The sequence below is a fragment of the Phaseolus vulgaris genome, chromosome 4 (genome assembly GCF_000499845.2).
Source record: "Phaseolus vulgaris cultivar G19833 chromosome 4, P. vulgaris v2.0, whole genome shotgun sequence".
In the NCBI taxonomy this organism is placed as follows: Eukaryota; Viridiplantae; Streptophyta; class Magnoliopsida; order Fabales; family Fabaceae; genus Phaseolus; species Phaseolus vulgaris.
In genome coordinates this window covers 43,738,295-43,761,581 of record NC_023756.2, presented here as the reverse complement: position 1 = coordinate 43,761,581, position 23,287 = coordinate 43,738,295, and the positions used below count along the sequence as shown (strand labels likewise).

Below are 23,287 nucleotides of genomic sequence, written 5' to 3'. Positions count from 1 at the left end.
TGAATTGTAATCCAATTGGGAGAATATGAGGTGTTAGAAACCCTAGAGGAGGCAACCGTCAAGGAGAAAATCCAGAATCTTTTTTTCTTGCTCTCCCTACTTGTAACAACCATCATGTGTGGCTAAGTCTACCATTTGGATTAGGAGTAATCTGTTTTAACTTTTATGCATTGATGTGATATCTAAATATAATATTTTGTTCTTGATTAATGATTGGTATTATTTTTTTGTTTGTAATGTTTGGTTTTCCATGATTTCGAAACTTAGATTTGGCTAAAAAGTACTTCTAAGGTTTTGACCCAAATGATAATGTTTAACATATTTGAATGCTAGGAATAGATTTGAAATGTTAATTTCTATCAACATCTAATATTAATAATAAGTTTTTTTTTTATAAATATGCGAAAAATCGATATTTAGGAAGCATATTAATAATTTTATATGCGAGGAATCGATATAAATGATTTTTATACGGGCATTAATATCAATCAAAGGACACAATATTTTCATGCTAATCAAAATACAAAAGAGTGAGAAAGATGAACCGCAATCCTTATTTTTTCAATTGAAGCAACAAACTCTTTGACTTATTTTCTTATTAATCATTGTCATCATAACAAATCCCAAAAAACTTTATTATTTTGTTTTCTATTTAGTGAATATTTTACTTGATTATTCAACTGTTCCTTGTGGGTTCGATATTCGTCCCTATAGACAAATTATTACTTTTGACAACACAATGCACTTGCCGTAAAAAAGTCATCACTCATGCACCACCCCGCAATAGAACAACACAAAACATATATGTTTACATAAGTGGTAGCCCTTCTATATGGTTTTACCTTCCTAGTGAGATCGTTGGAACAAGGAACACCCTAAAATATAGTTGGTTAAATTTTCTTGGATAGAATTGACTATATATAACTTAAATTTAGCCAAGAGGGGTTTGTGGTGATGCTGACAGAGAATGTAAATCGTGCAAAAGGATTGTCAAATACAAATGAATGCACACAAAACCTCTTAAATAAATGATTGTGAAATTCGTAATCCATATCATCATTTTGTTCTTTTTTAATACTTCTTTTATTTTTGCAAATTCTATGATTCTTTTGATGATAGTATTTTGTTATATTGTATATAATCATTGTATATTATTATGTTTATGTACTCTATTAATCAGGTTACGACATCAAATTTTATGGACTTCTCACAATAATTTAGGAAAAGCTTCTAAAGAATATCTATTAACATTCTAACAAGAAATAAATAAAGAAAGAAATAGAGATGTAAATGATCAATAAAAAATACTATTAAGTTTTACTATATGAATAATATAACTATTTTGTGAGTTTATAATTTTCATGTTTAATGTTTTAATTTTTCGAATTATTTTAAAGAGACATTAGGTATGTGAATTTTTTTATGCTTAAAAATTATGAATCTCATAAATTATAAATTTTATAAATAAATAATTGAATTAATAAAATATATTATTAATATAACATATAAACTTTTATTATTTAAATTTTCATTTTATTTTGAGAAAAAATAGATTTTCATGTACTCTACATAAATAATATTATTAGAATCATAACATAATTTTTTTGAAAATATTAGTTGTTAAAAATGTTACTTTCTTAAATATAGCAATTATTAGATTTTTTTTAGTTTTAATTTTTTGAAAAATTAAAATTTTCTTTTTTATCAAACTCTCGTTTAAATTGAATAAAAAGACTTTAATAACTAAAAAAAAATCAATTATTTAACAATATTTTAGCTTTTTTAATTTAAGTATAACATATTTTATTGTATATATTTGTATGTTAGTATTGAAAATGATAATATTATACATAATGTGATTACTCCAAAAAAGTTTTCTATTAGTTGAAAATAATGAATATGTAAAATCAGAAAAAAAATTTATCAATTTTTTGTTTAAAACATCACAAAAAGAATTTTCTAATTCTGTAATTTAAGCTAGTTGTCAAACAAATATTTTTGTTAAAATAAAATAATAAATTATAATTTAAAAAATAAATTTATTTGAAAACTTTGATTCAAATCATCATTTGATAATTTTACACCATATAAAAATTAGGTATATTTATTACAAGAATAAAAGTCACTTATAAAATGTATAGATTTATTGAAGGATAAAAAAACTTTGAATACATTATAATATGGCCCAAAAAAAAGCAGTTGTGAAATAATCATTTTCTTTTGAGTAGTGTTGAAAATAGTCTCAAGTATTTATGATTAGTGTTAAAAAAAGTCTCAAGTATTTATGAGTAGTGTTGAAAAAAGTCTCAAGTATTTATGAGTAGTGTTGAAAAAAGTTTTAATTGATTAATTAAAATATAAAATAATAATGATTAAACTTAACTAAATTTTAAGTTTTTTCATTGGATTTTTTATAGTTGTATTTACCTACTAAAATATTATTAAATAAAATTTATTTTTAAATAAAAAATAATAATTAATCATTATATTAATAAAAATATAAATTATTTTAGAGATTAAAATTATTATTTAATTAATTAATTGATATTTAATTAGTTATCAAAGTTTTAGCTATTAATTTTAGAATATAAATTAGTTAATATTTAATTAAATATAAAATTAAAATTAATTTATAAATTTAGAAATTATATTAAATAATAATATTTTTTTAGTTTTTAAATTAGTGTATAATTTAATTAATATATTGATTAATCATTTTTTATCCCTAAAATTCATTTTTATTTAATTATTTTTGTGTGTGTTATGTTTATAATAACTATGTTATTAACTAGTTTATCATTTTGCAAACTTTTTTCTTTCTACTTATCTTGTGTATTTAAGACATAACTTTGGTATCTCTTATTCATTAAAAAACTTTAATTCAAAAATAAAGTTTGATATATATATATATATATATTTATTTTTTTTAATTTTTCTTCTTCTATCATTAGTTTGTTAGCATTAATATGATACTAAACTTTATCATTAGTTTGATAAACTTTATTTTTTTATTCCTTTTATTTTTCTTTTATCTTTTTGAATTTGTTCTCTTTCTTTTATGAGAGAAATTTCGATAGAATCTAACTTGGATCCAACCAATTCTCTTTTTCTTCATTACTCTGGTAGTTGTAGTCGATCACCAAAATTACATTACATAGATCTCTCAGTGAAAAACTGTGAAAAACAATATTTCATTTCTACAGTAATAAAAGTTCTACATTATAATAGATGATATTTTTTATATTTAATATTTTCTAAGAATATTAAAATCAAGTGATCCGCGAGTCAATGTCTTACAAAAGATTTTCTGAATTTTTTTTAAATACAAATGACAATGAAAGAAAAACATGAAAATGAGTGATATTTTTGTAAGTTTTAAATATCAATATTTGTAAACTTAACATATAATACCAACAATGGAGACCTAGAATTTGACCTAAATATGGAACATTTTCTAGAAATCACCTACCCCACATGATCTTCTGGTTTTCTAGGAAATTATTTTATCAGTCAATAAAATATTATCATTATATACTGTTTATAACTAGTTATTGTAAAAGCTAAAACAAGACTATGATAAAGGAATGTAAAAAACTGCAGGCTTAGTGATTTTTACTCATAAAAAATACTGCATGTACAATTTGCTGAATTATGGGTTTTCTGAAAAAAGTTGGAGTTCTGGATTAGGGAGACAAAATATTTGATTATTGATTCTGGAACATCCTTTTCTGTTCCATCTGCATAAATTTGAAGAAAATAACAATGAAGCTTATTAAGAAAATAATAATTATCAAATTATATGTAATTATTGTATGCAATATTTGAAGATATTGTACCAATTATATGCAATTAATTTAATAATTATATAATCTCATGGTTAGTATCTACATAATTAGATTGTAATTTGGGAAGAGAAACTCCCTATATATTTCCTATACATAAAGTGATGTAAAATACACATAAGAGAATAAGAAACATTTCTTCTTCTTACCATTTTTTATCATTTTCTTATATGGTATCAGAGCACCGATCTTGGTGCCCTGACAGCCTCTCCATTTTTATTCCCTAAATAAAAATCATGTCTAGCAAAGAAGGCACCAGTAACGAGTCCGATAGAAACCTCGTACAACGCTTCAGTGCCGAGCAAATTCAGCAATTGGCAAGGGCTATTTACTCGCTCAACAATAACGGTAAAAGTGACACGTTTGTTAGCTCTGCAGATCTGCTTGCCCATAACTCCTCTTCTAATTATGCTTTTACGAAACCATGGATTTTGGATAGCGGAGCAACCGATCACATTGCATCTGATTCACAATTTTTCACACACACTTCATCATCATTTATTTCAAATGTTAATCTGCCCACAGGCTCAACTGCGCCCATCTCATCTACATGCACAATTAAATTCAATGACAAAATCACTCTCAAAGATGTTCTCTTTGTGTTCCTTCTTTTAATTTAAATCTCATGTCCATTAGTAAGATAACCAGTTCACTAAATTGTTGTGTCGTTTTTACTCGCGTTTTACAGGACTTGGCTACGGGGAGGATGATTGACTCGGGTAAACAACACGCAGGCTTATACTATATGTCCCCTCTTCCAAACCAAGCCCACACATATCAAATATCGACCGATCCTGATTTATGGCACAAGCGCCTTGGACATCCTTCTCCGGCGTGTCTACAACTTGTATCTTCCTTACTACCTATCCCTATCAGTAAAAATCTCATTCCCATTCAGAATCATTGTAGTATTTGTCCCAAAGCTAAACAGACAAGGCTATCCTTTCCTTTAAGCACAATAAAATCTCATTCTCCATTTAATCTATTGCATTGTGACATTTGGGGTCCTCATAAAACCCCAACTCATTTTGGAAAACGTTTTTTTCTCACTATAGTCGATGACTATACTAGATGTACTTGGCTATTTCTTATGAATCACAAATCTGAAACCCAACATCTCTTAGAGTCATTCATTACATTTGCACAAAATCAATTTCAGGCATCTATTAAAACCATCCGCGTTGACAACGGACTGGAATTTATTTCAATGTATGATTTTTTTCTCAAAAAAGGTATTGAATGTCAACGCACTTGCGTCTACACTCCTCAACAAAATGGAGTAGTAGAACGCAAACATAGACATGTTTTAAACACAGCACGAGCCCTCCTATTTCAGTCCAATTTACCATTAGAATTTTGGGGAGAATGCATTTTAACCGCCACATATATCATTAATCGCTTGCCATCACCTTTACTAAAAAATAAATCACCTTTTGAGCTACTATATAATCAACCACCTTCACTTTCTCACCTAAAAACTTTTGGTTGCCTCTGTTACGCAACTGTTGTTTCACCTAAGCAAAAATTTGATCCGCGCGCCCGACAATGCATCTTCATTGGTTATCCTCATAGTCAAAAAACATACAAATTATTTGATATAGATGCAGACACTTTTTTTACAAGTCGGGATGTCATCTTCCATGAAAGTGTTTTCCCATTCTGCCAACAGTCATAGACACCATCCTCACCTCCATTACAAGGTATTTTGCCCACTATTGACATTGACTTACCCACTCCTGTCCAACATTCACTCGATCAACCTTCTTCTGTTACTCATCACAATGCACCTGAACCTCCATCAAACCAACCTTCTTCTCCTACTCGTCACAATACACCTGAACCTCCATCAAACCAACTATCTTCTCCCACTCATCACAATGCACCTGAACCTCCATCAAATCAACCTTCTTCTTCTACTCGTCATAATACACCTGAACCTCCAGTAGACCAACCTTCTTCTCCCATGCCAAGAAGTTTAGCACCCATTACCAAACCTTCTCCAACCGACCTTCCTGTTCGACGATCCAGTCGCACATCAACCCAACCTTCCTGGCTTCAAGACTACGTAACGGGATCCCAAGCCAATCATTCGACCACTGTCCAAGACCGACCGAATGGAACCAGGTATCCTATGCATCATTTTCTTTCTAATTCACGATTTTCTTCTACACATAGTGCATATCTTGCTAACATCACAGCCACCAAAGAACCTCACACTTATGCTCAAGCTATCCTTGATCCAAATTGGCAAAAAGCAATGGACGAAGAGCTTTCCGCCTTGCAGCTAAATCAAACGTGGACCTTGACATCGTTACCCGCTGGGCAGAAACCCATCGGATGCAAATGGGTCTATAAAATAAAGTACAATTCAGATGGTAGGGTCGACAGATATAAGGCGCGCCTTGTCGCAAAGGGGTACACTCAGATTGAAGGTGTTGACTATTCTGAAAATTTTTCACCAACAGCAAAATTAACAACTTTGAGGTGTCTCCTCACCATTGCAGCAGCCAGAAATTGGTTTACTCACCAGCTAGATGTGCAAAATGCCTTCTTACATGGCACATTGCATGAAATTATTTACATGGACTTGCCACCCGGGCATCATCGACAGGGGGAGAACATTGTATGTCGACTCAACAAATCCCTTTATGGTCTCAAACAAGCATCTCGAACATGGTTTTCAACATTTTCTCACGTGATTAAATCTGTAGGGTTTCAATAGTCCAAGACAGATTACTCTCTATTCACAAGACATAATAACTCATCATTTACTGCCATTTTGATTTATGTGGATGATATTCTTTTGACAGGAAATGATTTGACAGAAATTCAGCGTGTTAAAGATTGTTTATTACAACAATTTCGCATTAAAGATCTTGGAGACCTAAAATATTTTTTAGGGATTGAATTTTCCCGTTCCAAAGCTGGTATTTACATGTCCCAAAGAAAATATGCGCTTGATATTTTGCAGGATACGGGACTCACAGGTACTCGTCCAGACAAATTTCCAATGGAACAATACCTAAAACTCACACCAGACGATGGAGAGTTATTAAAGGATCTCGTCAAATACAGGCGACTTGTGGGACGACTGATATACCTCACGGTTACTCGGCCTGACATAGCATTTTCGGTTCGGACCCTAAGTCAATATATACAGGATCCACGAAAACCTCATTGGGATGCCGCAATTCGAGTCCTAAAGTACATCAAAGGATCACCAAGACAAGGATTGTTATTGCCATCTGAAAACAATCTTACATTGACAGCTTATTGCGACTCAGACTGGGGAGGTTGTCAAACAACTCGGAGATCAGTGTCTGGGTATTGCATTTTTCTTGGTTCCTCTATTATCTCATGGAAGTAAAAAAAAAAACAGACAAACGTATCAAGATCATCAGCGGAAGCAGAATACCGTGCAATGGCCAATACTTGTTTGGAGATAGTTTGGTTACGATATCTGTTGCAGGATTTAAAGGTGCCATGTAACTTGCCAGCTCAACTTTTCTGTGATAATCAAGCGGCATTACATATAGCAACAAACCCAGTATTTCATGAACGCACAAAACACATTGAGATAGACTGCCACATTGTGCGAGAAAAATTACAAGCTGGGATAATCAGTCCTTCATATGTACCGACACAGTATCAACTCGCAGATATTTTTACGAAGGCATTGGACAAGGAACGATTTTTGACGCTACGACACAAGTTGGGGGTTCTTGATCTCCACCTACCAACTTGAGGGAGAGTATTAAGGAAATAATAATTATCAAATTATATGCAATTATTATATGCAATATTTGACGATATTGTACGAATTATATGCAATTATTTTAATAATTATAGAATCTCATGGTTAGTATCCTACATAATTATATTGTAATTTGGGGAGAGAAACTCCCTATATATTTCCTATACATGAAGTGATGTAAAATACACATAAGAGAATAAGAAACATTTCTTCTTCTTACCATTTTTTATCATTTTCTTATAAAGCTAAAGAAAAGAAAAGAGTAAAGCAAGATATTCATTAATCTCACAATATAGAGCTTAAAAAATGGAAATGCACTAATCTATGTGCTTCTTTTTACTTTACATCCTAAACAAACGAAGCATTTTCATTCTAGTCTTAAACATGGTACAAGAAGTTGGACTCTGAATGATTGAGTATAAACCAAACTACAACTTCATCAGAAAACTTATAAATCTAGTCAATCACAGATTGTGAACTACACAAGTTTTTTGACAAAATTGAATCTTTATATACAGGCCAATTGTAAGAGAAGAAATCCATGACTTTGGTGCACATGGGTACATAGATTTAGATCCATCCCCGGCTAATATAAATGTAAATCTCCCTCTTCTTCCATATCCATCTCACAAGAGTTACAAGAAGAAAAAAAGTAAACACAGAAAATTGAAGAAGTAGGTCCTGCACCAGAGCAAATTGTGGATTCATCAGGGAAGAAGGTGAGCTGGTGACAATTACTACATTGTTCCAGCATCCTCTGATGTAGGTGGCCTTTCTCTCTCAATCACAGGTGAAGATTGCCCTCTTGATGTTGTAGTTGTTGATGGTTATCAAGGCCAGCAATTGATCTTTGTACCTGTTAATGATAAGAAAGGTGTGATTCGCGTTTCCACTGATTTCAACATCTATTTCTCCACCTGTATAAGTTGTCCACAATCCACATTGTGGAAGCTTAAGGACTATGATTATTCAACATAAAAGTGGTTTGTCACAACTGGTGGTGTTTTGGGCAACCCTTGTTGGAGATCCCACATCGACTAGAGATTAGAGCCTTTCATAGTATATAAGTGGGTGCAAACCTCACCCCATTGAGCCGGTTTTATGGGGTTGAGTTAGGCTTAAAGTCCACTTCGTATTATAAAGCTCTGTTGTGCACTCTGAAAACTTTCTTTTCTTTTTATTCTTCTTGGATTTATTTTCCTTGTTTCTCTGTTTGCAGCAATGGCAGAAGAACGCGTCACTTCTTCATCTCAACCCGATCCGGCGAACAGCTACCTCTACCTTCATCCTAGCGAGAACCCCGCTGCTCCGCTCGTCTCACCAGTGCTGGATGCTTCAAATTACCACTCCTGGAGCCGCTCAATCTTGACGGCACTGAACGTTAAAAACAAAGTGGAGTTCGTTCTTGGAACACATCCTTGCCCAGAAAAAGACCATCGAAATTTCTCAGTTTGGAATAGATGCAATGATACGGTAGTCTCATGGTTAGTACACTCCGTCTCTTTACCTATTCGGCAAAGCATTATGTAGGGATATCGTGTGCGGAAGCGTGATAATTTCAACCAAAAATTATGAGAAATTAAAGTAACAAGTAAAGTGAGAATGATACCAGAATTTTTAGGTGGAAAACCCCTTTAAATAGAGGTAAAAAACCACCGGCGAGAGAGACAAAACTTTCACAATAATGATACTGGGAGTACAATGAATTCCTCTCAAACTAATAGATAAATAGCCCTAAAACAAATCCTCTCTATATGGGTTAAACACTTACACCCAAGAACAAAAATAGAGAGTATATGAAAAGAGAGAGGAAGCAAGTGTGTGTTGCTTGTTTGTAGTGTGTTACATTGCTTGAAGGAAGTCACTATATATAGTGGTTATAGGAGACAACAATAATAAATACAATTAATGGTAATTAACCTCCCATTGATTGCAATTGATTGCGACAATTAATCTCCCATTGATTGCAATTGATTGTGGCAATTAATCTCCCATTGATTGCAATTGATTGTGACAATTAACCTCCCAATTATGACAAGAAAACGGAAAATGTGAGTCATAAATCCACACATTATTTGGATGGATAGTGCCCTAGACATCTGGAATGACTTGAAAACTAGATACTCTCAGGGTGACCTATCTAGAATTTCCGATCTTCAAGTAGAAGTAGCTTCTTTAAATCAGGGGGATTTATCTGTGACTGAGTATTTTACAAAATTAAGGATAATTTGGGACGAGTTTGACAACTTTAGGCCTATCCCCATGTGCACATGTTCTGTAAAATGTTCCTGTTTAGTTAATTCTATCATAAGTCAAAGAAAGTGCGAAGATTATGCCATGCAATTTTTGAGAGGGTTAAATGACCAATACAGTAATGTTAGATCACACGTTCTTCTCATGGAACCCATCCCACCTATATCAAAGATCTTTTCTCTCGTTGCCCAGCAAGAAAGACAATTAGCAGACCACATTTCTGTTAGCATATCTAGTATTAACAGTGTTGATTCCACTAGGACATCCTCATCTACTCTGTGCACTTTTTGTGGTAAGCATGGGCACACTGAAAATGTTTGTTTTAAAAGAGTTGGGTTCCCTCATCAAGACAATAGGAACTCCAAACCTAACACTAGAAAGGTATGCACGCACTGTAACAGAAATGGTCACATTGTGGATACCTGTTACAAGAAACATGGCTACCCTCTTGGGTACAAATACTATAACTGCAATAGGACTAGTCAGATTAACAGTCTTATTACTACTGATGGTGTTTTCTCTGAGCCTTGTCCTAAAGAACAGGAAAAACGTGATTACCATCTCACTGCACATCAAATTCAAATTATCAATGATGTTTTGAGGCAAAACAGCAATGACACTCCGCCTAATCCTATTCAAGTGAATCAAGTGGGCTCCTTCTCTGCAGACTCCAATACACATGAGTCTTCAACAGGTAAGAACTTCTTCTCCTCTTTAAATCATAGTCATAATTCCTGGATCGTTGACTCTGGCGCCACTGATCACGTTTGTACTGTCTTGTCTGCTTTCACCTCTTATAAAACTATCAAACCTGTTTTGATCAACTTACCAAATGGCCAACATGTTTTTGCAAACTATTCAGGAACAGTCGTTTTTACAAATATATTTTATCTTCTTGATGTGTTGTATATCCCTCAATTTGCATGCAACCTTATATCTGCTTCTAAATTGTCTCTACACTTAAAATGTAACTTGATCTTTTCCCCCACACACTGTCTTATACTGGACAACCTCTCCAAAGAGCAGATTGGTTTATCTAATGCCAAAGCTGGCTTGTACATCTTTAACTCTTCTATTTTTCACACTGCCACACACCACTTTATTCCTTCTGTCTCCTGCACTGTTAAGGAAAATAATCTATGGCATTATAGAATGGGGCATCCCTCTGATGAAAGGTTGCATGTCTTGAAAAGTCAATACCCTTTTGTTTTTGCTGATAAAACTCATATGTGTGATATTTGTAATCGTGCAAAACAAAGAAAACTTCCCTTTACTCTAAGCACCTCTCACACTACTACTATATTTGATATCATTCATGTAGATATTTGGGGACCCTGTTCTACTACATCTATGCAAGGTTTTCGTTATTTTTTGACCATTGTAGATGATTTTTCTCGTTATACATGGACTATATTATTGCATGCTAAATCTGAAGTTCGCACCCATCTCATAAATTTTTTTGCTTATGCTGAAAATCAATTTAAAACAACCATCAAATGCATACGTTCTGATAATGGTGCTGAATTTGCCATGAAATTTTTTTTTGCTTCCAAAGGCACAGTTCATCAAACTACTTGCATTGAAACCCCCCAACAAAATGGTATAGCTGAACGTAAACACCAACACATTTTAAACATCACTCGCGCTTTACTGTTTCAAGCAAATTTACCTAATACTTTTTGGGACTTCGCTGTCCAACATGCTGTTTTCCTCATAAATTGCACACCCACTCCCCTTTTACAAGATATTGCTCCATATGAAAAACTTTTTGGAAAACCTTGTGATATCTTTTCCTTACGGGTTTTTGGCTGCTCATGTTATTCTACTACCATTCATTCTAATAGAAAGAAATTAGATCCTAGATCTGTTCATGGTATATTTCTCGGCTTTCCACACAATACTAAAGGTTACATCATCTTAAATTTAAAGTATCATCGCATTGAAGTTTCAAGACATGTGATCTTTCATGAACATCATTTTCCATACATATTGAATCATGATGACAAACGGAGCCCCAACACTTTATCTTTACCCATTTCTGCTAACTATAATACATTCTGTGATGATATTTTGTTTGATTATAACTGTCACAATCATGAGCACGAGCCTCCAATCACTCACAATGAAGACAACATTATTCCAACTAGACGCTCTAGCAGACAAAAACGACCCCTTACCTACTTAGAGGACTTCCATACTTGCTTACCTGCTGCAAACACTGTAAGTAATCGGTATCCCATTCATAAATTTCTTTCCTACACTGCTCTCTCACCTTCTTTCAAAAAGACTATTTTATCTATATCTTTTAACACTGAACCCAACACTTACACTGAGGCTTCTAAGTATCATTGTTGGAAACAAGAAATGCTAGAAGAGCTTAATGCTAACAACACATGGCAGATCACTATTCTTCCTCCAGGTAAGAAAACCATTGGCTGCAAATGGGTTTTTAAGGTAAAACACAAAGCTGATGGAACCATTGATCGCCACAAAGCACGGTTGGTAGCAAAAGGCTACACAAAATTAGAAGGTCTTGATTTTTTAGATACTTTTGCTCCTGTAGCAAAACTAACCACTTTAAGACTTTTACTTGCTGTTGCCACTTCTCAAAACTGGATTCTTAAACAACTTGATGTGAATAACGCTTTTCTCCATGGGGACCTCCTTGAGGAAGTCTACATGCAACCAGCGCCAGGCCTCAAACTCCCATCTCCTCAACATGTTTGCAAATTACAAAGATCACTCTATGGCCTTCGCCAGGCTAGCCGCCAATGGTATGCAAAACTGTCTCAATTTTTACTTTCACATAAATACACTTTATCCTCTGCTGATCACTCTCAATTTTTACATCATAACGGACCTAACATCACCATTATTCTTGTGTATGTTGATGATCTGGTGCTTACTGGAAACGATCATGAGGAAATTGCTCATATCACCTCTCTGCTGGACACTCAATTTAAGATCAAAAACCTAGGAGACCTCACCTATTTTTTGGGCCTAGAGGTGGCCAGAAACAGCCAAGGGCTCCACATCTGTCAACGAAAATACGTACTGGACCTTCTTCATGAAACCGGCATGATCAATTCTGCTCCTATGCTTACACCCATGGTTCACTCATCTCGACTTTCCTCCTCTGTTGGCACACGACTCAATGACATTGAAACCTCTGAATATAGAAGACTCATTGGCAAGCTCATATACCTAACCAACACACAGCCTGGCATTGCCTTTATTGTCCACAACCTCAGCCAATTTATTTCCTCTCCTACCAATCTCCATCAACAAGCTACTTTTCGTCTTATTCGGTACTTGAAAGGCAACCCTGGAAACGGTATCTTCTTTCACAGCAACAACACTCTCCAACTTCGCGGTTTCAGTGACTCGGATTGGGCTACCTGTCCTGAAACTCGAAAATCAGTAACCGGTTACTCCATCTTTTTGGGTGACTCTCTCGTCTCATGGAAATCCAAGAAACAACAAACCATTTCCAAAAGTTCTTCTGAAGCCGAATATAGAGCCTTAGCCACAACCACCTGCGAGATTCAATGGCTAACCTATATCCTGCAAGACCTTGGTATTTCCTATATCCAACCAGCAACCATCTACTATGACAACCAATCTGCAATACACATTGCCTCAAATCAAGTGTTTCATGAGCGTATCAAGCACATCGACATTGACGGTCACATCGTCCGAGACAAGATCACCGCTGGGCTTCTCAAGTTGCTTCCAATCTCTTCCTCTATGCAGATTGTGGATATCCTTACAAAACCCCTTGCTCCAACAATATACAAAGAGATCCAGTCCAAGCTGGGAATGAGAAACATATATTCCCAGCTTGAGGGGGGCTGATAAAATATCTGTACCCTTTATTAATAACTGCACACCTTTACACACTTTTGTTTTGGGCCTTCCATTTTTTGGGCTTTTGTTTTTCTCTTTGTAATCTGTGTTTTGCTGTTTGACATGTACATATATATACTCTTATGGATCCAATAATAATTAGTTTTTTCTGTGCCATTAAGTTTCACAATTTAGACTTTTTTCCCTCTCTATGTTCTCTGTTCTCTCTCCCTCTCTGTTTAGGGTTTTTCATCCTCTGTTGGTTGGTGCCTTGGGTGATTGCTATCTCTTTGCCATGGCGGTTAATCACATTATGGTATCAGAGCCATTTTTGAGCCTATCCTAGCAAGTGTTTGTGTTGGGCCTATCGTGCCACCCGCTATCAGGCCGCTATCGGACCACCCATAATATATAGTCCCACGCACGAGTTGGTAGTCTCGGCATGAGGGGGTGTGTTGGAGATCCCACATCGACTAGAGATTAGAGCCTTTCATAGTATATAAGTGGGTGCAAACCTCACCCCATTGAGCCGGTTTTATGGGGTTGAGTTAGGCTTAAAGTCCACTTCGTAATAACCCTGGCTCTCAAACCATCAGCAACTGGTTTAAGATTGAGAAGTACGAGGATGCTTACAAGATGGTTTATTGTCCAAGTGTGTGCAATTATTGCAACTATCCATGCAGTGATATTGGAATATATCAGGATCAATATGGCAATCCTTTAGCTCTAACTTCTGAGCCATACAAAGTGCAGTTCCAGAGGGTTCAATCCTAAATGAGTTACATACACACAAAAAAATGCCTACTTCTGGACCTGTTGTTCAGGTGGCTTTCCCTCCAAGAGCTGGTATGGTTCACCTCAACCCATTTCTCAGAATAGCAGCATTGTTTCTTCATTATGGTTGCAAAGTCACTTTCATCACTCCAAAACCCACACTCTCTTCTTAAGTCAAACCACATCTCTTGCTTTGTTCTTCTTTTCCTCGCCAAGTAAATACACTTCAACCTCAACCCTCTGCATCCAACAATGAATATTTTGATATATACTTTTAAAATGATTTGTTATACATATTTTTAAAAAAAATTATCATGAAAATTATTACTTGAATTGCAAATCTAAAGGAAATAAAGTGGATATGTACCAATTAAACACTATTTAAACCTTAAAACATTTCGAATTCTGATAAATTTCCAAACCCTCAAAATATTTTGTAACAATGAAATAAAAAGCATTAAACACCAACACTCAACCAAATTGGAAATGTAATCACAAATTACAGTTTGAGTATATGTTTGCATACTATTTTATGCAGTTGAGGTTACTACTTGTTCTTACAACAAGGACCAAGAACACTAGAATCAGGTTGACAAGATTAACTCTTATACAAATCTTCCGAACTTTGGGCTGGACTCTCTCGGTCTCTTCTCGCATTGGGTGCTCTAGGCTTCTCCTCAAGGTAGATTCTCTCGGCTTCTCTTTCGGCTAAGTGCTCTTGGCTTCTCCTTCGGCTAAGTGCTCTCGGCTTCTCCTTCAGCTAGGTGCTCTCGGCTTCTTCTCGGGTTGGGCTCTCACGGCTTCTACTCGAGTTGTGCTCTCGGCTTCTTCTCCTCACAGGTGGGTGTGTGGACCTGCAAGGCGCTCTGATGCCAAAGTCAGATATAGTTTTATGTTCATAAGATAAATTGAATCTCCCTCACCCTTGAGTTGAACCTCTATTTATAAGGCTCTCTTATTAGGCTTAAGAGTTACTTGGGTCTTTTCTTTTTGCACCTAACATTTCAAAAACACACCTGTATATTTGGGTCCATCTTATGGACTTTGCTATAATCACTAATTTAATTTTACTTATTTACTTTTTATATTTAACCTTTCGGTTGAGACTTTCGGTACAACCTTTCGGTCGAGACTTTCGGTACAACCTTTCGGTCGAGACTTTCAATACAACCTTTCGGCCTAGACAGTACACTACTATATTACAGAAATTCAAATTCACACTTAAACTTCACTTAATATTGTGAACAGGCAACATAGTATTCAGTGGTAATGCTCAGGTGACTTGAGCATTCTTCTTCCACTCCTCAATTAGTCTCTTAATGATAACCTCACAACTCCCACCAACACCACAAGCCTTCCTGGCTGCCTCCTTCATTTCTCCAGCTTTGACCCTCAAAGACTCATTGCTCATCATCTCTTTGATTTTCTTTGCAATCTCCTTCCCTTTCACCACCTTTTCTGTCCCCCACCCCCACTCATCAGCCCAAATCCCCACCCCACTCATCCTTATGGCTTCTGCTGTCATCTTCTGATCCCCAAGCTGAGGCCATGTCAGAATAGGCTTTCCCTCCCACAGTGTCTCATTTATTGAGTTCCACCCTCCATGACTCACAGACCCCCCCACTGCAGGGTGCCCCAGAATCTTGATCTGATCAACAAACTCCTTCACAACCACACCTTTTTCCCTCACCTTACTCATCAATTCACTCCCCAACACATCCCCCAAATCCTCCTCCTCTTCTCTGTCAACCCTCTTCAACTTCACCACCCACAAAAAACCATACCCACATTCTATTAACCCCAAAGCCATGTCCTTTATCTGCTCCTTCCTTGTCTCAGTCCTGCTCCCCAAGCTAACATACACCACCGACCCTTCAGCTTGTTCATCAAGCCACTCCAGTACCCAACTCATGCAACCCTTTTGACCTTGATCCACATTCTCAAACTCACAGGCCATTAAGGGACCAATTCCATACACCGGGGGCAACCCTCTAACCACTTTTCCTTCATTCAACGCTGCTAGTGCCTCTCCTTCCAGTTCCTCAAAGGAGTTGATGAAAACCCCATCGAGCTTGGTGAGTTTGCGACTGTCCTCCATGATCATTCTCTGAAAGGAGTTGCTACCTTGAAGAAGAAAAGCGGTAGGGACCGATGATCTAGGTATTGGTGATGTGAAACCCAGAATTTGAACAGCATCACCAATGAACGTAGAAGGGTGCGGTTGTGCAGCCGGATCGGAATCAGCAAGAACAGAAACGTATGCAGTGAAAGAGAACATTCTAGCTGCCGTGGGGAAGTACATGTAACTGGGACAAAAGAGTTTCTCAGAAATTGTGACTGCAGCGGAGATTAAAGCAACATTGTAGATGAAAGCAGAAAGTGGTGTTGTGAGTGAAGATAGGATTGGATATAGAAGGTGAATGGAATGACGAATGGTTTGAAACTGAAGGTAAAAAGGGTCAATGTTGGGGGCAACTGTGGTTGGATCCAATGGAATAAGGTTGAAGTCAATTTGATTCAGCAATAGAGACAGTGGGTCTGGGAGTGATGAGAGTGACTTTGCAACCATGGCGGAGGAACACTGCTGCTAGTCTCAGACATGGGTTGAGGTGACCCATGCCAGCACTTGGGAGCAAAGCCACATGAACAACTGCTTCAGAAGCAGACATAGTTTTGACGTGTTGAATCACCGAAGACTTAGTGTTAGCTGTTGTGATATGAATACCAAGAACAATAACAATTAAGAAAAGTAAACAAGGTATATATATTATTCATATCTCAGATAATAGTTTAATAGATTATAGAACTGCTAACAAAATCCCAACTAATACATAAATGATAATTAAATCTCAGTATCTACCAATGTCTTAACTACTAAAACATAAATGATAATTAAATCTCGATATCTACCAATATCTTAACCACCCAACAATAATATATGTTCTTCGTTTCTATTCAAATTCATACTTATTTCTATTCAACAGTTACATGTTTTCTATTTTATGGTCATAGGAATAGGTTTGGAAGTTTCATTTCATATATACTATTCATTTCTATTCAAGAAGACATTTTATGTGAATGATTTAAATGACATGTTATCAACTACATATCAATGCTTCATTTCAGAAAGTTACTCTCCTTGATGAATAAAAGGATAGTTGTACTTTTATAGGCTGTTTCAAAATGGTTTTCTGTTTATTCAAAAGGAATTCAGGAACTGTTGCTCTATATCAAGTCAAGACAAAGTATAACAACCCTAAATAGGTTTTTACATTCCTTTATCATAGTCTTGTTTTAGCTTTTACAATAACTAGTTATAATAATATTTTATTGACTGATAAAATAATTTTTAGAAAACCACAAGATCATGTGGGGGAGGTGATTTCTAGAAAACAAAAATGTTCAATATTTTGGTTTACAGTAACAGAGTATTTGGAGGGTTAGAGATCAGGTAGTGTAAAATATTAATTTTGGTCTCTGTAAAATATTTTCTTTGATTTTCATCTCCAAAAATTTCAATCTCTATTATTTATTTTTTGATACGTGAATACCATTTATTTTATGAATCATAAGATTCTTTTTTTCAAGTAACACACATTATTGTATAACATTACTAATATATTTCACTTTAAATACTTATTTAACCTGTTAGTTAATTAATGTTACATAATAATAAAGATAAAAAAAAATAGTTTCTAAATTTCGTTAACGTAAGTATTGATGCAATCATAGTAATAAAGAGGAAATAAAAGAAAAAGAGAGAAATACATCAACCTTAAACTTAATTTTTGAATGATAAGAATTTGAGATCTCCAAGATCTTTTTAACCTAAAATGCTTGTGTAGAAAGAATTTGAGATCTCCAAGATCTTTTAACATGAAATGATCTTAACATGAAATGCTTGTGTAGAAAAGTTTTCGTTTGTAAAATGATTGATGGAAAAAACAAATGCGGAAGTAACACACATAATCACGAATCAACTGCAGACAAATAAACGATACAAGATTTAACGTGGTTCGGTCGCCAACTGCAACCTACATCTACACGGACAACTATTAGGTTTTCATTTTTATCCTGTTGCACACCAATTACAAGTATAATGATATCTTTAAACAGAGATTATAAAAGAGACACAATAATTAAGCGCACTCACAAAAATGTGTTTAGACAGCCCAACCTAATTGCTCCTGACTTCATATCCAACCATGATAATGACATTCACATATATAAAATTTGAATTTGTTCCTTTAGTAAATTTGAAATAATCAAACTTAGATTGTTTGTAATCATGAGAAAGTAAGTTACTGCTGAATTTGGTAAACCAACTCCTTGAATCATATTCATGAACATGCATAGATTTGTTGTGTTTACAAACAACAAAAGCTAGAGTGATATTTATGATATTGTGTTTATATCCTTGAGGAATTTGCATAAAGATTTCTTCCCTAAGGTTATCATTGAAAAGAAATATTATTTGACGTCTAACTACGCTAGATATTAATATTGAGATGCACCTAAGGACAAGAGTTGACATCTAACTACAAAATTATTGACATCTAACTACAAAATTATTCAATAAAAATTAATTTTAGAGATAAAAATATTTATTTGTTATATTGATTAAATTAAATATTATTATTATAAAAATTATTGGTATCTAAATTAATTTCTATTAGTGATAAATAATTTTTAAATTGATATATAATTAGATACCAAGATTTTAGATGTTAACTTTAGAATCTAAATAATTGGTAGTTAAAATCTAGGTAGCTAATTAGATATCAATTTAAAAATTATTTATAAAAAATATAAACTAATTTAGATACCAATAATTTTTTTAATCTCTAAAATAATATTTAATTTAGTCAATATAATAATTAATTATCTTTTATCTCTAAAACTATTTTTTAACCTTCACTCTAGTGTGTCATTCTAATTAGTTAGGTAAAAGGGGAGTGATGCTTTTTTATATTAATCTTAAGAAATTTATGTGTGTTTTATTAGCCTTTTGTTTATTTTAAAACCATACATTGTTTTACTTTTTTTATTTTTTTATACTCCTATTATTTACTTTTATCTCAAGTTATACATTTACTCTTTTTATTTATTTATTTATTTATTTATAATTATATCATTTAATTTATCTCTAATTATGTACTAGTCTATTTATTAATTTATAGTCATGTCATTTAGTTTATTACTAGATATGTCATTTAGTTTATTACTAGATACACGTTAATCCTCTTTACTAGATTTATAATTATATATTATGTTATTTGATTTATATCCGGTTACACTAGTCTCTTTTATTATATTTATATTTATATCTTTTAGTTTATCTCAGTCCTCTTTATTAAAATTATGTTTATATCATTTTATTTATCTTTAGTTTCACAATGGTTTTTTTTTATTTATTTAAATTTCTTGCTTTGATTCTTATTTCAAATACTAGGGTGCTTATGGATTGAATTTTTCAAAATTGGATTTTTCAAAATCAAATCTAAATCCAATAAAATGGATTGGATTTAAAATTCAAATCCATTTTAACAAGATCAAAGTTATTTAGATTTTTTTAAATTTATTTAAAAAAATTAAATATAGATTAAATTCACTTTATCAATTAGATTAAATCCATCTCGATCTTGACATAGAATGATTTGGTTTGACATAGATTGAAGTCGACTCGACTTGGATCTAGACTGACTCGACTAGATCTAGATCTAGATCGACTCGACTAGTCCTGAACCAAGACCAACTCAACTCGATATGGACTTAGTACGACTCGACTTCGACTTCAACCGAACTAGGATTGACTCAACTCCACCTAAAAAAAATTTGCAAATACAGATAAAAACTAAAAAAAAAAAAAATACCCAAATTTTAACTTCAACATATCACAATATCCATAAACTGTTTGGTGGTAGGTCCATAAACAATTAAACTATTAATACTTTTTTTTGGAGAGTTTGGTGGTAGGTCCATAAACAATTAAAATTTTAATAGTTTTGAGGAGTTTGGTAAAGATTAGATTTTTAACTAACTTCTTCTCTTCCTTGATCACACAACAGCAACCACTTACTATTCTGGGATCCAACACAACAAAAAATGTCTGTTCCTGAAGCTGCTGTTCATGTGGGTTTCCTCTCAAGTGCTGGCATGGGTCACCTCAATCCATGTCTGAGACTAGCAGCAGTGTTCCTTACGTTTCTGTTCTTGCTGATTCCGATCCGGCTGCACAACCGCACCCTTCTACGTTCGTTGGTGATGCTGTTCAAATCCCGGGTTTCACATCGCCAATACCAAGATCATCGGTCCCTCCCGCTTTTCTTCTTCAAGGTGGCAACTCCTTTCAGAGAATGATCATGGAGGACAGTTGCAAACTCACGAAGCTCGATGGGGTTTTCATCAACTCGTTTGAGGAACTGGAAGGAGAGGCACTAGCAGCGTTGAATGAAGGAAAAGTGGTTAGAGGGTTGCCCCCGGTGTATGGAATTGGCCCCTTAATGGCGTGTGAGTTTGAGAGTGTAGATCAAGGTCAAAGGGGTTGCATGAGTTGGATACTGGAGTGGCTTGATGAACAAGCTGAAGGGTCTGTGGTGTATGTTAGCTTGGGGAGCAGGACTGAGACAAGGAAGGAGCAGATAAAGGACATGGCTTTGGGGTTAACAGAATGCGGGTATAGTTTTTTGTGGGTGGTGAAGTTGAAGAAGGTTGACATAGAAGAGGAGGAGGGTTTGGAGGAGGTGTTGGGGAGTGAGTTGATGAGTAAGGTGAGGGAAAAGGGTGTGGTTGTGAAGGAGTTTGTGGATCAGATCAAGATTCTGGGGCACCCTGCAGTGGGGGGGTTTGTGAGTCATGGAGGGTGGAACTCAATAACTGAGACAGTGCGGGAGGGAAAGCCTATTCTGACATGGCCTCAGCATGCGGATCAGAAGATGACAGCAGAAGCCATAAGGATGAGTGGGGTGGGGATTTGGGCTGATGAGTGGGGGTGGGGGACAGAAAAGGTGGTGAAAGGGAAGGAGATTGCAAAGAGATGATGAGCAATGAGTCTTTGAGGGTCAAAGCTGGAGAAATGAAGGAGGCAGCAAAGAAGGCTTGTGGTGTTGGTGGGAGTTGTGAGGTTATCATTAAGAGACTAATTGAGGAGTGGAAGAAGAATGCTCAAGTCACCTGAGCATTATCACTCAATACTATTTTGCCTATTCACAGTATTAAGTTAAGTTTACGTGTGAATTTGAATTTATGTCAGAAAGTAATGCAGTAGTAACCTCAACTGCATAAAATAGTATGCAAACATATACTCAAACTGTAATTTGTGGTTACATTTCCAATTTGGTTTAGTGTTTATTTTGGGTGTTTGGTTTAGTGTAATTTGGTTACATTACCAAATTTGGTATAATGTAATAAAATCGGAGTTTACATCTTAGGAAAGATTTTTCCTTAGAAGTAAATATTGACAAGGAGAAACTAGAAACTTTAAAAAGACTCCAAATAGAAGACTCTTTCTTTATTCACTGTCGTTGTGTTTGGTTATTATAGTTATGTTTGGTTAGGTATATGTACTATTGAACTGAATTTGGAGGTTGAGAAAATGGTTGTACTCTTCATGTTTGGTTGGATATATTTGAAGTGAAATGCATAGAAAAAAAAAAATGTGTGGAAAGTGGGACATGGTGAATGATTTACGTACTTAATTCTTACATGGTTGAAGAAGAATGTGGATATGCATGGTAACATAACTGCATAGTTTTTTACATCAATGAAACATACAAATATGAGTTTAAATTTATCAAAATAAGAGACAGTCATATTAGAAATAAAGTATATTATTAGATGGATTTCATTAATGATATTGGAGATGGAGCATGTAGTTTTTAATTGCAAAACAAACTTCTTACTTAATAACTTTGTTTTGGAACTTTGCCATGTAAAAAAATTAGTGACAATTAAACAATTCAAGAGCAAAAAAATTAGTGACAATTAAACAATTCAAGAGCAAAATGGAAACTGAACTAAATCACACAATAATTTATTCATACAAAATTAAAACATCAAATTCATTCAAGCTTTTTCAAATGAAATATCATGTGTTTAGGATCTGATGATGCTGGTGTTCTGATAGGGATCCAGTGGGATAGGGAAAAACAACACTTGCTCTATCAGTTTATAATTTTATTACTTCCCGTTTTGATGACTCATATTTCTTCATAATGTTAGAGAAGAATCAACCAAATATGGGTTAGAGAAGAGAATAATGTTTTTGTTGACATTGGCTGTTGCTTGAAATTATGTAAAATTTGACAGAAGATTGAACATATGCTTCCTGCTCTTTATGATGACAGCATGAAACATCATAGTCTTTTGTTGGTTGAAAAATCTCTCTTAAAGATTAGTCAGCATGGTACAGTTGAAATGCAAGATTTGATTGAGGACAGGGGTCTGAATTGACCAGCAAGAATCACCTAAAAATCCAAGAAAACACAAGAGATTATGGTTACCAAAAGATAATTCAAGTTTCTTGCATTTCTTGCATGTCAAGTAAATGAACTACATGAGAAAACAGAAGATAGAATCAATAAGAAAACATGTAGTTCTTCAAAACCTATCCATCACCTATAGAGATGAAAAAAATGGCTTCCAGCTAGTTGTAAATAAAAAGCTAAGAACACAAAGAACATTGATGCCTATAATGTTTACACATAGTAAGCGATATAGATACACATGGCTACATGATTTTGTTGGGTCTATTAATGTCTAAGTTCAAGAGGGGAGGGGTGAATTGAACATATAAAGTTTTCGCAACCACAAGCTGTTT

General features: G+C 34.5%; 2 pseudogenes; one reads left to right on the top strand and one right to left on the bottom strand.

The window, feature by feature from the left end:
• The first annotated feature begins 14,492 nt into the window (after positions 1-14,492).
• On the top strand, positions 14,493-21,986 carry LOC137838888 (UDP-glycosyltransferase 708D1-like; annotated as a pseudogene).
• LOC137837824 (UDP-glycosyltransferase 708D1-like) lies at positions 14,850-17,222 on the bottom strand (annotated as a pseudogene).
• Positions 21,987-23,287: the final 1,301 nt, after the last annotated feature.